At 47.6% G+C, this 17,034-nt stretch overlaps 1 pseudogene; it reads left to right on the top strand.

Annotated features, from left to right (window-relative positions):
- LOC138657610 (zinc finger protein 271-like) overlaps positions 1-17,034 on the top strand; it is a 185,639-nt pseudogene that overhangs the window by 155,843 nt on the left and 12,762 nt on the right.

Raw genomic sequence — 17,034 nt, 5'->3', positions numbered from 1 at the left:
GGTGACTGCTGGGACATTATACAGGACTGGAGGATTCTGGGTGATGAGCGGAGAGGAGACTGCTGGGACATTATACAGCACTGGAGGATTCTGGGTGATGAGCGGAGAGGTGACTGCTGGGAGATTATACAGGACTGGAGGATTCTGGGTGATGAGCGGAGAGGAGACTGCTGGGACATTATACAGCACTGGAGGATTCTGGGTGATGAGCGGAGAGGTGACTGCTGGGAGATTATACAGCACTGGAGGATTCTGGGTGATGAGCCGAGAGGTGACTGCTGGGACATTATACAGGACTGGAGGATTCTGGGTGATGAGCGGAGAGGTGACTGCTGGGACATTATACAGCACTGGAGGATTCTGGGTGATGAATGGAGAGGAGACTGCTGGGACATTATACAGCACTGGAGGATTCTGGGTGATGAGCGGAGAGGTGACTGCTGGGACATTATACAGGACTGGAGGATTCTGGGTGATGAGCGGAGAGGTGACTGCTGGGACATTATACAGGACTGGAGGATTCTGGGTGATGAGCGGAGAGGTGACTGCTGGGACATTATACAGGACTGGAGGATTCTGGGTGATGAGCCGAGAGGTGACTGCTGGGACATTATACAGGACTGGAGGATTCTGGGTGATGAGCGGAGAGGTGACTGCTGGGACATTATACAGCACTGGAGGATTCTGGGTGATGAGCGGAGAGGTGACTGCTGGGACATTATACAGGACTGGAGGATTCTGGGTGATGAATGGAGAGGTGACTGCTGGGACATTATACAGGACTGGAGGATTCTGGGTGATGAATGGAGAGGTGACTGCTGGGACATTATACAGGACTGGAGGATTCTGGGTGATGAGGGGAGAGGTGACTGCTGGGACATTATACAGGACTGGAGGATTCTGGGTGATGAGCGGAGAGGAGACTGCTGGGACATTATACAGGACTGGAGGATTCTGGGTGATGAGCGGAGAGGTGACTGCTGGGAGATTATACAGCACTGGAGGATTCTGGGTGATGAGCGGAGAGGTGACTGCTGGGACATTATACAGGACTGGAGGATTCTGGGTGATGAGGGGAGAGGTGACTGCTGGGACATTATACAGCACTGGAGGATTCTGGGTGATGAATGGAGAGGAGACTGCTGGGACATTATACAGGACTGGAGGATTCTGGGTGATGAGCGGAGAGGTGACTGCTGGGACATTATACAGGACTGGAGGATTCTGGGTGATGAGCGGAGAGGAGACTGCTGGGACATTATACAGGACTGGAGGATTCTGGGTGATGAGCGGAGAGGTGACTGCTGGGACATTATACAGGACTGGAGGATTCTGGGTGATGAGGGGAGAGGTGACTGCTGGGACATTATACAGCACTGGAGGATTCTGGGTGATGAATGGAGAGGTGACTGCTGGGACATTATACAGGACTGGAGGATTCTGGGTGATGAGCGGAGAGGTGACTGCTGGGACATTATACAGCACTGGAGGATTCTGGGTGATGAGCGGAGAGGTGACTGCTGGGACATTATACAGCACTGGAGGATTCTGGGTGATGAGGTGTGGCTGTTGTCAGGTTCCTATAAGGTGTCAGGACGTCGCTGTCTATCTCTCCGTGGAGGAGTGGGAGTATCTAGAAGGACACCAGGATCGGTACCAGGATGTGATGATGGAGGAGCTCCGGCCTCTGACACCACGAGGTGAGAGGAAACCTTCCCCTGACATCACATTGTCTCTTCAGCGTTGGTCGGTTGCTATTAGTGCTGCAGCCACAGATGTTTCTGTTCTGTGGTCACCGACTACTACTCCCATCATCTCATCATCACATGTCACAATCTATTCCATCACTGTGCGTCTCCTACAGATGGATCCAGGAGGAGGAATCCACCAGAGAGATCTCCCCGTCCTCTGTATCCCCCGGACTGTCCGGAGGAGAATCCCAACATCCCGGAGGATCATCAGGTAGACGGTGCTGAGCCCTGTACCGGATCTGTATATGGGGGACATTTCTGATCGAGGTCACAGATGTCACAGATTGTGGTGGTTTCTTTTATTATTATTATTATTATTATTTCTCTATCACCATTGATTCCATGGTCTGTACATGAGAAGGGGTCACATACAAGTTACAGATATCACTTACAGTAAACTAACAATGACGGACTGGTACAGAGGGGCGAGGACCCTGCCCTTGGGGGCTCACATTCTACAGGAAGGTGGGGATGGAGACAGTAGGTTGGGGGTTGCAGGAGCTCCGGTGGTGGTGAGGCGGTAGCTCCGGTGTTGGTGAGGCGGTAGCTCCGGTACTGGTGAGGCGGTAGCTCCGGTAGTGATGAGGCTGTAGCTCCGGTGATGGTGAGGCGGTAGCTCCGGTGATGGTGAGGCGGTAGCTCCGGTGATGGTGAGGCGGTAGCTCCGGTGTTGGTGAGGCGGTAGCTCCGGTGATGGTGAGGCGGTAGCTCCGGTAGTGATGAGGCTGTAGCTCCGGTAGTGGTGAGGCGGTAGCTCCGGTAGTGGTGAGGCGGTAGCTCCGGGGTTGGTGAGGCGGTAGCTCCAGTAGTGGTGAGGCTGTAGCTCCGGTAGTGATGAGGAGGCAGCGGGGTCAGTGATGAGGCGGCAGCGGGGTCAGTGTAGGCTGTAGGCTTTCCTGAAGAGATGGGTTTTCAGGTTCCGTCTGAAGGATCCGAATGTGGCTGATAGTCGGACGTGTTGGGGCAAAGAATTCCAGAGGATGGGGGATATTCGTAAGAAGTCTTGGAGGCGGTTGGGTGAGGAGCGGATAAGTGTGGAGGAGAGTAGGAGGTCTTGAGAGGACCGGAGATTACGTGAGAGAAGATATCGGGAGATTAGTTCAGAGATATATGGAGGAGACAGGTTATGGATGGCTTTGTAGGTCAGTATTATTAGTTTGAACTGGATACGCTGAGGGAATGGGAGCCAGTGAAGAGATTTGCAGAGGAGTAGAGAGGAAAGAGATGAATTAGTCCGGCAGCAGAGTTAAGGATAGACTGGAAAGGTGCAAGGGTGTTAGCAGGGAGGCCACAGAAAAGGATATTGCAGTAGTCAAGGCGGGAGATGATGAGGGCATGCAGAAAGCATTTTAGTAGATTGAGAGTTGAGGAAAGGACGGATTCTGGAGATATTTTTTTGAGCTGGATGCAACAGGAGGTGGAGAGAGCTTGGATGTGTGGTTTGAAGGACAGGGCAGAGTCGAGCGTTACTCCGAGGCAGCTGACTTCCGGTACGGGGGAGAGCGTGATGTCGTTAATTGCGATAGATGGGTCAAGTAAGGAAGATCTATGAGATGGAGGAAAGATGATGAGTTCAGATTTGTCCATATTGAGTTTGAGGAAGCAAGAGGAGAAGGAGGATATGGCTGATGGACACTCCGGGATTCTGGACAGCAGAGAGGTGACATCTGGGCCAGAAAGGTAGATGTGAGTGTCATCAGCATAAAGGTGGTACTGGAATCCATGAGACTTTGAGTTGTCCCAGGCCAAGTGTATAGATTGAGAAGAGTAGGGGTGCAAGAACAGAGCCTTGGGGGACTCCAACAGAGAGAGGGGTGGGATGAGGAGGTAGTGTGGGAGACGCTGAATGTGCGGTTGGAAAGGTATGAGGAGATCCAGGATAGGGCGAGGTCTTTGATGCCAAAGGAGGAGAGGATCTGTAGTAGGAGGCAGTGGTCAACTGTGTCGAAAGCAGAGGACAGGTCTAGAAGGAGGATTACAGAGTATTGTCCAATAGCTTTGGCTGTAAGTAGGTCGTTAGTAATTTTAGTCAGGGCAGTCTCAGATGAGTGATGGGGTGAAAACCAGATTGTAGATTGTCAAAGACCAAGTTAGATGAGAGGTGGGAGGAAAGTTCAGCGTGGACGTCCTGCTCCAGGAGTTTGGAAGCAGTGATATTGAGCGATAGCTGGACGTATACCAGTTGGATCGAGGGTTGGCTTTTTAAGAATAGGCGTGATTGTGGCATGTTTGAAAGCAGAAGGGAAGGTGCCAGAAGTTAGTGATAGGTTGAAGAGGTGGGTTAGGGATGGGATAAGAGTGGTGGTGAGGTTGGGGAGGAGGTGGGATGGGATGGGATCGAGCGCACAGGTGGTGACGTGCGATTTGGAGAGGAGACAATTAAGCCCCCCTTCAGTGATGTTGGATCTGGAGGTTATGGGGTTTGGGCATTGGTCTGGTATACAAAGGGGTTGTGGTGGTTGAACAATGAAGACTTACCTTGTGCAGGCATGTACTACGGAGGACAGAGAATGAACTTTAATCCAATATTGTAGCCAGCATGCAGCCAGTGGGTAAGGAAAGGGTGAATCAAAAACCCCAAAACCCCGCCTCCATGGCTGAAGATTGTTCCCTCCAAATTCAGGTGACAGTGTCCCTTTAAAGTGTGTGGCAAAGTCCTCAGCAGAGATGAGGGAGGTTGGAGGGGGCAGTGGTGGGCGGAGGAGGGAGTTAAAGGTGTTGAATAACTGTTTGGGGTTGTAGGATAGGGAGGATACGAGGGATGTGAAGTCGCCTGTTTAGCAGAGGTGAGAGCAGATTTAAAGGCGAGTGTTGCCTGTTTGAATGCAGTGAAGTCATCTTGCGAATTTGTTTTCTTCCAATGCCGCTCTGCAGCCCTGGACACTTGCCGGAGCTTTTTAGTGGTGTTATTGTGCCAGGGTTGTCTATTGATACGTCGCACTCTGCTATGAACGAGAGGGGCAACTGTGTCAATAGCTGATGCAAGAGTGGCATTGTAGAAAGCAGTGGCAGTGTCTGTGTCGTGGAGTGAGGATATGGATGCTAGTGGTAGGATGGAGTCAGAGAGTGTGTGGGCATCTAGGTGTGCAAGGTTTCTGCGGGGGTGCGGATGTTGCTGGACATAGGTGACCGGTGAGGAGGACAGGGATGAGAAGGTGAGCAGATGGTGGTCGGATAGAGGGAGAGGGGAGGTGGTGAAGTTAGATGGAGAGCAGAGACGGTGAAGACCAGGTCCAGTGTATGCCCATCCGTGTGGGTGGCTGCAGAGGACCACTGAGTAAGTCCAAAAGATGAAGTAAGGGACAGAAGTTTGGAGGCTGTTGACTGAAGGGTATCAATGGGGATGTTGAAGTCACCCATGATGATGGTGGGAATTTCAACAGACAGAAAGTGAAGGAGCCAGGTGGAGAGTTGGTCAATAAAGGCAGTGGCCGGGCCCGGAGGTCGGTATATGACGGCCACTTTGAGATTGGAGGGAGAGTAGATGCGGACAGAGTGGACTTCAAAAGAAGGGAGGATAAGGGAGGGTAGAGGTGGGATTGGGTTAAAGGTGCAGTTTGAGGAAAGGAGAAGACCTTCTCCTCCACAATGTTTGTTGCTGGGGCGAGGGGAGTGGGTGAAGTGGAGGCCTCTGTAACACAGCGCAGCAGGGGAGGCGGTGTCAGGGGGTGTCAGCCATGTTTCTGTGAGGCCGAGGAAGGTAAGATTCCGAGAGAGAAAAAGGTCATGAATCACATGAAGCTTATTGCAGATTGAGCGGGCAGTCAGAGCGCTCCAGAGAGAGGGAGCAGCGAGGTGGGCGTCAGGGGCACGGGTTTTATGTTGGAAAGATTGCGGTAGTTCATATTAGATAGGGAGCGATAGGAGGGGGTAGTTATGGGAGGTATGTGCTATGAGGGTCCAGGGTTGGTAGATATGTCTCCAGCGGTGAGGAAATGCAGAGAGAGGGAGAGCAGGTGGGAGAAGGGAGAGTGGGCGACTTGTTTTATTAGGACAGATTTGAGGTTGAGGAGCAGGTCAGCAGAGGAGGACAGGTGGGGAGGAAAGAGGGAAGGGGAGATGATTATTAGGTTAGAGAGTGCTGGGGTTTGTGATAGCGATAGCGAAGGAGAGAGGATTAGTAGAGCAAACACTGTAAGGGCATAGGCAAACATGGTGAAGGACTAAAGGTACCTTCACACTAAGCGACGCTGCAGCGATACTGACAACGATGTCAATCGCTGCAGCGTCGCTGTTTGGTCGCTGGAGAGCTGTCACACAGACAGCTCTCCAGGGACCAACGATGCCGGTAACCAGGGTAAACATCGGGTTACTAAGCGCAGGGCCGCGCTTAGTAACCCGATGTTTACCCTGGTTACCATCATAAAAGTAAAAAAAACAAACACTACATACTTACCTTCCGCTGTCTGTCCCCGGCGCTGTGCTTCTCTGCACTGACTGAGCACAACGGCCGGAAAGCAGAGCGGTGACGTCACCGCTGTGCTTTCCGGCTGGCCGGCGCTGACACAGGATGCAGGAGGAGTGCAGAGAAGCAGAGCGCCGGGGACAGACAGCTGAAGGTAAGTATGTAGTGTTTGTTTTTTTTACTTTTACGATGGTAACCAGGGTAAACATCTGGTTACTAAGCGCGGCCCTGCGCTTAGTAACCCGATGTTTACCCTGGTTACCAGTGAAGACATCGCTGAATCGGCGTCACACGTTGATTCAGCGATATCTGCAGGGAGTCCAGCGACGAAATAAAGTTCTGGACTTTCTGCAGCGACCAACGACATCACAGAAGGATCCTGATCGCTGCTGCCTGGCAAACTGAACGATATCGCTAGCCAGGACGCTGCAACGTCACGGATCGCTAGCGATATCGTTCAGTGTGACGGTACCTTAAGATGGGTTAATAGAAAAGCTAGATCCAAGTAATAAGAAGTGCTTACTAACATAGTAACATAGTTAGGCCGAAAAAAGACATTTGTCCATCCAGTTCAGCCTATATTCCATCATAATAAATACCCAGATCTACGTCCTTCTACAGAACCTAATTGTATGATACAATATTGTTCTGCTCCAGGAAGACATCCAGGCCTCTCTTGAACCCCTCGACTGAGTTCGCCATCACCACCTCCTCAGGCAAGCAATTCCAGATTCTCACTGCCCTAACAGTAAAGAATCCTCTTCTATGTTGGTGGAAAAACCTTCTCTCCTCCAGACGCAAAGAATGCCCCCTTGTGCCCGTCACCTTCCTTGGTATAAACAGATCCTCAGCGAGATATTTGTATTGTCCCCTTATATACTTATACATGGTTATTAGATCGCCCCTCAGTCGTCTTTTTTCTAGACTAAATAATCCTAATTTCGCTAATCTATCTAGGTATTGTAGTTCTCCCATCCCCTTTATTAATTTTGTTGCCCTCCTTTGTACTCTCTCTAGTTCCATTATATCCTTCCTGAGCACCGGTGCCCAAAACTGGACACAGTACTCCATGTGCGGTCTAACTAGGGATTTGTACAGAGGCAGTATAATGCTCTCATCATGTGTATCCAGACCTCTTTTAATGCACCCCATGATCCTGTTTGCCTTGGCAGCTGCTGCCTACTCAGCAGACTTACCCAAAAGAGACAGATACATAAAGTGGAGTTCTGACTCCTGCCGTTGAAATAACTGCGGCGTCTTTATGCTTAGCTGCCGTGATGCTTTGCTGCAGGGATGCGCATGCCTGACCCCACATGCGTGCACCCCTTAAGATGCTACTAAATTTATAGGACTGAGTAAAGGATCAGGTGAGAGGGATTGTGGGACCTTATTTGGGATAAATTAGCAATTGGCCAACACCGCGGGGAGGTTACATGATCAAAGGTGCTGGCCCTGACTGCCACCATATGCTCTAACACCTTGAACCCCAGCATGGATGTGCAGCAGTAAGTATTACAATGCAACACAAACATTCAGCAAGCACTGTTATATACCAATAAAGGAATTGTTCCAGGATGATAGGCAGCAGATGACAAGAAGCAGAGATAGTACCTGTGTGAAGAGAGGAGATGGATGCTAATTCCCGGCTGTGAAGGATTACCCCTTCCTCCCACGTCACCGATCCGTGACGTCACTACACAGGTACAGCTCTCCGGCGCCTCCTTTGTCTCTCAGGTCAATAAAGGAACTGCACCTAGAGCAAATGGCCGCCGGGGAGACTGCCCTGTTACCCACACTGGGTATTCTAAGATTCGCAATCAGAATAAAAGGATCAGCCCAAAATTAATTTATGATTTTAATTGCTTTAAGGGCGCACTAGGTAATCACAAGAAATATACAATCACAATATATCAAGAGTTACAGTCAGAGTACAATATAACAATAATAATACAAGGCTTAAAGGTATAAAGCTGGAGGTCAATTTACCATGTTGAAGGTCGCTTATGGAAGCCGGGGGGGCGCCGCATTCCGCAGGTCCAAAACTTTGTTGCCGGGCAGCCCCCAGAAAGCATGTACTTGCTCCCCTCTGGCTGGCATACCCCGTTCCTTAAGATATCATCATCATCATCATCATCTTCTTCTGTGGAGTGAGGGTCTCCCAGTGACCTTCAGCTCTTCTTAAACCTGGCTGTGCCCCCCACCTGCAGCTGGGTGGGCTTAGCAATCTCCACCCCCTCTGCCTCCCTGCAAGATTTATTCCAATATCTAATAAATAGGATAACTTCTCTCAGGATGATCGGATCAGCACACGGGCAGTACCAGCCCCTGTGGTTTGTTCTGCCGGTCGTACTGGGATCAAACCTGGACCCATTCGGTCCCTGTGGGGGAGGCTGATCCCTATATCTCGGGTTTCAGACCTCCCATGGACACGGGAGTCGCACTGTTAGATGCACAATTTCTTTAGGGCGAGGAGAATATTTTTATGAGCCGGTACCTCGGACGATGCGTCCATAATTCACAATTCCATGTTGGAGACGGTTCGACTGGGCTGCCATAATAGATGTGTATCTAGTGGCCACTTGGCATGCGTGTTTTAATTAAGCCCCCAAGCATTTCCAAGCCCCCTGCTGGCGTGGTTTCCTCACTGAGCTCAGCCCATTACCATACTAATAGGGACTTTATTCATTAGAAAAGGTGGGGGCCAGAAGCAATCCTCTCTGCAGACCTGTGACCAGGAGACAAAATGGAGTCACGCCAATCTCTGTTAGTATGCCCGTTCCAAGATGGCGGCTGTTCCCTCATCACACCGGCCGTTGAAATAACTGCGGCGTCTCGATGCTTAGCTGTGTGATGTTTTGCTGTGTGATGTTTTGCTGTGTGATGCTTTGCTGTGTGATGCTTTGCTGCAGGGATGTGCGTGCCTGACCCCACACGCGTGCACCCCGTAAGATGCTACTACATGTATTGTGCTGATTGTTACATCTGATCTATCAGGAGGAAGATCCAACTAAGAATAAAGTGAAGGAAGAGACAGAAGAGGAAGCGATGATGAGGGGGGATCAGCCGTGTGTGAGTGACGGAAAGGAGGAGATTCCGAGAGATGTTTCCACAGGTGTGTGATAATGACCGGCGTCTGTGATGATGATGATGACCGGCATGTAATAATGACCGGCGTCTGTGATGATGACCGGCATGTAATAATGACCGGCGTCTGTGATGATGATGATGACCGGCATGTGATAATGACCGGCGTCTGTGATTATGATGATGATGATGATGATGACCGGCATGTAATAATGACCGGCGTCTGTGATGATGATGATTTGAAAATATAACTTGGTGCACAGCTTGAAGACAGGAGGTGCTCAGGTAGGTTCCAACACCATAACCATATATGACAAAACCTGGCACTCAACTTTTATGTCTGAAGAAATATTTTATTGATCAGCAACAAGATCAAGTTGAGTGCCAGGTTTTGTCATATATGTGATGATGATGACCGGCATGTGATAATGACCGGCGTCTGTGGTGGTGATGATGATGATGACCGGCATGTGATAATGACCGGCGTCTGTGGTGATGATGATGACCGGCATGTGATAATGACCGGCGTCTGTGATGATGATGATGACCGGCATGTAATAATGACCGGCGTCTGTGGTGATGATGATGATGATCGGCATGTAATTATGACCGGCGTCTGTGATGATGATGATGACCGGCATGTGATAATGACCGGCGTCTGTGATGATGATGATGACCGGCATGTAATAATGACCGGTGTCTGTGGTGATGATGATGACCGGCATGTGATGCCGTAGTAAAATCTCTGTCATGGATGGAAGCGGGGCTCCAGTGACACGGGAACATCATGGGGAAGACGCCTGGACACATCTCTGACTCCCAGGTCAGAGTATTGCGGAACTTTTACGGACTGACAATAAAAGATACAAAACCGCAGATAAAACGGATTTTACAGGGATAAAAGGTTAGGAAATATTCATCCCTGTATAACTTGGTTATATGGCAAAATTACTAGGAGAGAAAAACAAACCTCCTCCACCCCTTAGGCCATGTTCACACTGTTTTTACTGCGTTTTTGCACTGTTTCAATGGTGAAAAAACACTGTAAAATCAGTGAAAGACTTGACATGCTGCTTCTTAAAAAAATGCAGTAGTTTTCCATTTGTCAAAAAAAAAAGGAATCGTGTGCATGAGATTTCTGAATTTTTGGGACTCGTAGACTGCTGAAGCCTATGCACTAAGTGCAAGACCTATCAAAAATTAGAAGGAGGGAATGCAGCACCCCCTGGAATATACGTAGAGCAGGGCCTCCGAAAACATTTCATGTAGAAGGAGTGGGACTTCCCAGGCTCAGGGGCGCGGGGTCCAACTAGCACAACAAGGACCTTCAGGCCTCGGACTCCAGCTAAGGTGCCGCTCAGCATCAGGCGGCCCACAAGGCTTTACATGGATCAAAACGGGGGGCTCAAAACATTTCTGTTATCTCCTTGGAGACCTTTGCCAATGAATCTCCATGTGGGGGAAAGTTCTCCATCCTGGGGACAGAACACCACCAGTCCTTGTCCAGTTATTCACACAGGAGTTACATTTGGGTCTTTCTCCCATTGTACGACGGCATCTTTATTTTTCTCGGAGTTGGCTCAGATCTAAGGCTTGCAGGCCGCAGTCACTTCTCCCTCCCTGCTTACGATTATTCCGGGGGTTTATTGCTGCTGGGGTCATGATAACTAATAGACGGATCTGTATTCCCATGCACAGTTTCCACCCTAAAATGATTATACAGTTCATGTTTTTTTATTTTTCTTGTTCTCCTCCTCCTACACCATATCAACAGCGTTATCACGCGGCCCTCGCGCCACATTTTTTTGAGTGCCCTCAATTACACATTTTGAAGGGCCGTCACGCAGCACTCACTCATAGTTTTTTGAGCGCCATCAGGTGGCACTTAGTCACACATTTTGGAGAGTCAGCAGGTGGCTCTAGCGTTAAATTCATTTTCAGGGCTACATATTTTATTTAAAAAAAATAACACCGTACAGTTTGCAGGTGGGAGCACAACAAACATGCTCATCCATGAGTCCCAGGAGACAAGTGATCCCACACTTGGACACTTGAGGAGCGAGTCTTTACATTTCCATTTATGGATTCTGGCCTCTCACCCTGCACTTTTCAAGAGGGACGTGAGATCGTATGTATTCATGCCAAAATATCTGAGCAGTGACGGTCAGAAGAAAACTAGGGTGGGGAACAGCAATTAGTTTCTCAAGCGGACGATGATGGTGAGACACAGTTGCCAACAAGTGATGTTAAGTCAACAAGTCAGGAGGCGTACCAGACTGCGGAAGTGAAAGACGGTGAAGTCACTGATCCAACCTGGCAAGGTGCCATGCAGAGCGAGGACCGCAGTGCAGAGGGGGCAGGAGCAGCAGGACCACAACCGGCAGGAAGAGGCCGTGGGGTGAGCAGAGGGAGAAGGCGTCACCACTAACCAAACACCATGAAGACAAAATCTCCAAACAAGTCAGGGACAAAGTGCAAGTCAAGGTTGAGTTATATGAAAAAAAATCCCCCAATCTCTGATGATCCTCCAAAGCACCTTCAAATCCATTATCATCAAATGGAAAGAACATGGTTCCACAACAAACCTGGGCGCACGTCAAAACTCTCAGCCTGTGCAAAGAGGGCATTAATCAGAGAGGCAGCACAGAGACCAAAGGTAACCCTGAAAGAGCTGCAGAGTTCCCAACAGAGACTGAAGAAGTATCTGTTCATACGACCACAATAAGCCGCACACTCCATAGAGGTGGCCTTTATGGAAAAAGCCTTTACTTACAAAAATTGTAAAGCTCGTTTTGAGTTTGCCTAAAGACATTTGGGAGACTCCCCAATTGTAAGGAGGAAGGTGATGTGGTCAGATGAGACCAAAATTGAACTTTTTGGACACCAAGGTAAACCCCATGTCTGGTGCCAAACCAACACCGCTCATCACCCCAAGAACACCATACCCACAGTGAAATATGGTGGTGGCAGCATAATGCTGTGGGGATGATTTTTGGCAGCAGGGACAGGAAAAATGGTTTGAGTCGAGGGAAAGATGAACGGTGCAAAATACAGGGATATTCTTTAGCAAAACCTGTTTCAGTCTGTCAGTGATTTGATACTAGGATGAAGGTTCACCTTCCAACGAGGAAATAACCCAAAGCGTACTGCTAAAGCAACACTCCAGTGTTTTAAGGGGAAACGTAAATTTTCTGGAGCGGCTGAGTCAGTCCAGACCTTAATCCGAGGAGAATCTGTGTTCAGACTTTAAGATCGCTGTTCACCAGAGGAAACAATCTAACTTGAAGGAACTGGAGAAGTTTTGCTTTGAGAAATGGGCAAAAATCCCAATGTTTATATCAAGGTGGATGTTGAGAGTTTTCTCTTTAACTCTTTCACTCCTCGAGTCTATTTTCACCTTCATGGTCATGTTAAATTTTACAATTCTGACCAATGTCACTTTATGAGATAACTCTGGAATGCTTCAACGTATCCCAGTGATTCGGAGTCTGTTTTTTGTGACACATTGTACTTCATGTTCGAGGGTAATTTTGGTCATTATTTTTTGCATCTTTGAATTTTTATGCCTGTAAGTTACTTACCATATGTCTACTTTATTTTTTTTTAAACGTGTTTTTTTTTGTTAGGAAGTTGAAATGGTTAAAATGTTAACAGCAATTCCTCATTTTTTCCAACAAAATTTACAAAACCATTTTTTTAGGGGCCAAATCCCATTTGAAGTGACTTTGAGGGGCCCGTGTGACAGAAAATACACAAAATTTACACCATTTAAATAACTGCACTCCTCAAAGTGCTCAAAACCACATACAAGAAGTTTATTAATCCTTTTAGTAGCTTCACAGGAATTAAAGAAATGTGGGGGAAAACATGAAGATTTTACTTTTCCCCACAAAAATATTTCTTTAGCCTCAAATTTTACACAAATTGACAATACAATTTGTAGCGCAGTTTTTCCTAAGTACGTCGATACCCCATATGTAGTAGAAAACTACTGTTTGGGCGCACGGCAGAGCTCAGAAAGGAAGGAACGTAAAATTGGGTGTAATAGATGGCGGACCCCATGTCGTGTTTGCAGGGCCCCTGATGTACCTAAACAGTGAAACAAACCACAAGTGGCCACATTTTGGAAACTACATCCCTCAAGGAATATATGTAGAAGTGTGGTATGCACCTTGAACTCATAGTTCAGAAGTTTATAACTTTGAGCTGTGAAAATATAAAAAAAAATCCCACAAACATGTTGTGTTAGGTCCAAATTCTAAATTTTCATAAGTTTAAAACAGGAGAAAGTGGACCCCAAAATTTGTTGTGCAATTTCTCCTGTATTCGCCGATGTCCTTTATGTGGTGGAAAACTACTGTTTGCATGCATGGCAAGGCTCGGGAAGGAAGGAACGCCAACTGAATTCTGGAGTGCTATTTTGAGAGAGATTGGTGATGCGATGTCACGGTTGTAGAGCCCCTGATATGCCAAGACAGCAGAAACCACCACAAGTGTCCTGGTTCTGGAAACTACACCTCCTGAGGAATTAATCTAGGGGTGTAGTGAGCATTTTTAGCCCGCAGGCGATTCACAGAAATGTAGAAAATTAGCTGAGTCAATGGAAACTTACAATTTTTTTCCCACTAAAATGCTGCTTTAGCCCCAAGTTTTCAATGTTCAAAATGGTGAATAGGAGAAAATGAACAGTGCAATTTCTTCTCAGAACACCAATACCCCATATGTGGTCAATAACTACTTTTGAGGCACAGTGCAAAGCTCGGAAAGGAAGATGCGCCATATTGGAGTTCAGATTTTACTGTTATGGTTTGAGTGTGCCGTGACCCACTGGAAGATCTCCTGAGGTGCCAGAACAGCAGAACCCCCCCATCAGTGACCCCATTTCACAAACTACACCTCTCAATGAACTCATGTAGGGGGGCACACCACAGGTGTGTCACAGAATTTTATACCTTTGGGCGGTGATGAAAACATAATTATTTTGGCCCCAGATTTTACATTTTCACAAGGTAAAATGGATAAAAATGGCACCAAAATGTGTCGCACAATTTTTGCTGAATGTGGCAATACCTCATATTTGGCTGTACAGTACTTTTTAGCCATATGGTGAGATTCCGGAGCGCTATTTGCCTCCTGGAGTGCAGATTTTCCTAGAATAGTTTGCGGACTCCATATACAGAGCCCCTAAGTGTTAGAACAGCAGAATTCCCCTCAAGTGACCAAATTTTGGAAATTATACCCCTTTGGGAATTTATCTACAGCTGTAGTGATGATTTTGACTCCATGGGTCTTTTCCAGAAACAGGCAGCAGTGGATGTTGTTGAGTGAGAATTGTAAACTGCCGTAGTAATGACCAATACGTTGTAGTTACAAGAACATTATGCCCAGCCCGTGCTTCTGGAGACATACACCCGTAAATTAGGCAGGATCTCATCACAACAGAAATGCCAAACATGTGGGCACTAAATGTGGTTTATGCACATTGGGGGGCATTTGAATTTGGGAGTGCAGAATTTGCTGGATTTCTTTTTGGGGACGAGAAGCCAAAGTGCTTTTGCAGAACCTTTGTACTATCAGTACATGGAAGCCCCCTATATTTCCATTGAGAGATGACGGACCTGAGTGGATTGAGTAGAAGCTTTTGTTGGGCCCATTTTGGATCTCATTTATTCTGCACTCGACACTGAGCACTTACTTTGGGGTTTCCATCTAAATCTCCGAGAGTCGTAATTCAGGTGACACGATGGACAGGTCTATTCGCTATAATGAGGCAGCAGATTTACTCTGTCGAAAAAGATAGACACCGCCGGATAAGCCACATGATGTCCACTCTGCCTCTATCTGCCTCATTATAGGGAATCTTCCGCCGGAGGTTCTGTCTGAATCTCAAATTTCAGAGATTTACACAGAAGCCCCGGCGTAAGTGCTCAGTGCAGAGCGCAGGATAAATGTGCGCCGAGTCTTACTGCGATGCTTTTATGTTTGGCTTCTGTCACACACTAAAAGACGCTTTTATTGCAAAATAAAGTTTTTGCATCACCATATTTTGAGAGCTATAATTTTTCCATTTTTCGGCCAACATAGTAATGTGATGGCTTATTTTTTACGTGACGAGTTGACGTTGGCACATGACGTTGGCTTTCTATTCCAGTTTTTCAGAGGCAGAATGAACTAACACCAGCTACTCAGGAATTTTTTTATGCCATTCACCGTGTGGTAAAATTGATGAGGCATCTTTATTCTTTAGGTCAGTACGATTAGAGCGATACCTCATTTATATATTTTTTTATGTTTTGGCGCTTTCACACAATAAAAACTTTTAGAGAAAAAAATAATAATTTTTGCATTGCTTTATTTTGAGAGCTGTAACTTTTTTTGTTTTCTGCTGATGGAGATGTATGGCGGCTTGTTTTTCTGAGAGGTTATCTAGTGGGGCAGTTTTATAGGTCATTTCATTCTGGATGCAGAATTATCACATATATGTACTTTATTCTTACATAAATATAGCTATTTTGTTTTTTTCATTTTTTATTTATCTTGTGGCGCTTTTATGATGCTGATCGCTTGTATACTGCACTGACTGAAGCCTCTTAGTCCATGCTCCTGGCACAGTCACTGGCTGACCCTGAGGTTGTCATGTCACCATCGGGCACTCGCAATGACGTCACGGTGGTGCCGATGGGAAGAAAGGGGGAGCTCCCTCCCTCTCCCAAACCCCTAAATTTTGCTATCAGTATTAATCTAGGCATCTTGGAGGGTGAACAGCCAGGAACAGTGTGGCACCGCTCCTGGCATTGATAGCCGGGACTCTGCTATCCCATAAGCCGACCTCCCAGCGGCGATTGCGAGGGTATACCTCCGGTGCTGGCATGATCGCCAAGACGTACCTATACGTTAAAGGTAGTGAAGGGGTTAAAGAAGAATTAAAACAGTAACTCGTGTATTAATAGGACGACGGCAGGTTCTCTCTTCTTAGTGATCCCAGAGGATCCTGTCCAGGAGGGAGGCCGTGTCCTCATGGTGACCCCATGATACTGGTAAATGATAACCGTCCTTCCCCCAATGTCCATAACGGTGAATTAGGAGAGAAGAAACCGCTGGATAGAAATGTGGAGCTTTCTCCAGCTCCTCTGTGGTTCCATCACTGGTGGAGAGGGAACTTGGAGAAGTTGTGTTTCTTAGTGCGGCTCCTCCATCTGACTGACGAGGGTCTTCTCTGTCCCTCTCCTCAGGGTCCTCATTCTCCGAGGGTAGAGCAGAGAGCATTAGGCTTTGGCCTTGCTGATTCTTACTTCATACTTGAGCCCACAATGTGCTGGGACCTCGGTACCGGTGGTGAGGACCACAACAATGTAATTTAATCCCTGATACATAAACCTAGAATTACCGGTTCTGAGAGACGTGTCTCATATATAGACAGATACACGGCAGGTGATGTATTCAGTCTGTGTGTCTCCACAGATGGACCCAGGAGGAGAAATCCACCAGAGAGATGTCCCCGTCCTCTGTATCCCCAGGACTGTCCGGAGGAGAATCACAACATCCCAGAGGATCATCAGGTAGACGACACTGAAGCCTCCACAACATCTGACCATGAAGTGATGGGACCTGAGCTCATCTTACATTTTACTTTTTAGGGTGAAGATCTGATTGACATTAAGGTTGAGGTTATACATGGAGCACAAGAGGCGATCACAATATGGGCCGATCATCAGGGTGAGGAGGGGAGACTGTCATGTCTGTGCTGTGGTCACCTACTACTACTCCCATCATCTCATAATCACATGACACAAT

This window comes from Ranitomeya imitator, chromosome 1 (genome assembly GCF_032444005.1).
Source record: "Ranitomeya imitator isolate aRanImi1 chromosome 1, aRanImi1.pri, whole genome shotgun sequence".
In the NCBI taxonomy this organism is placed as follows: Eukaryota; Metazoa; Chordata; class Amphibia; order Anura; family Dendrobatidae; genus Ranitomeya; species Ranitomeya imitator.
Note: the sequence above shows the minus strand (reverse complement) of the source record. Positions and strands in the feature narration are given on the sequence as shown.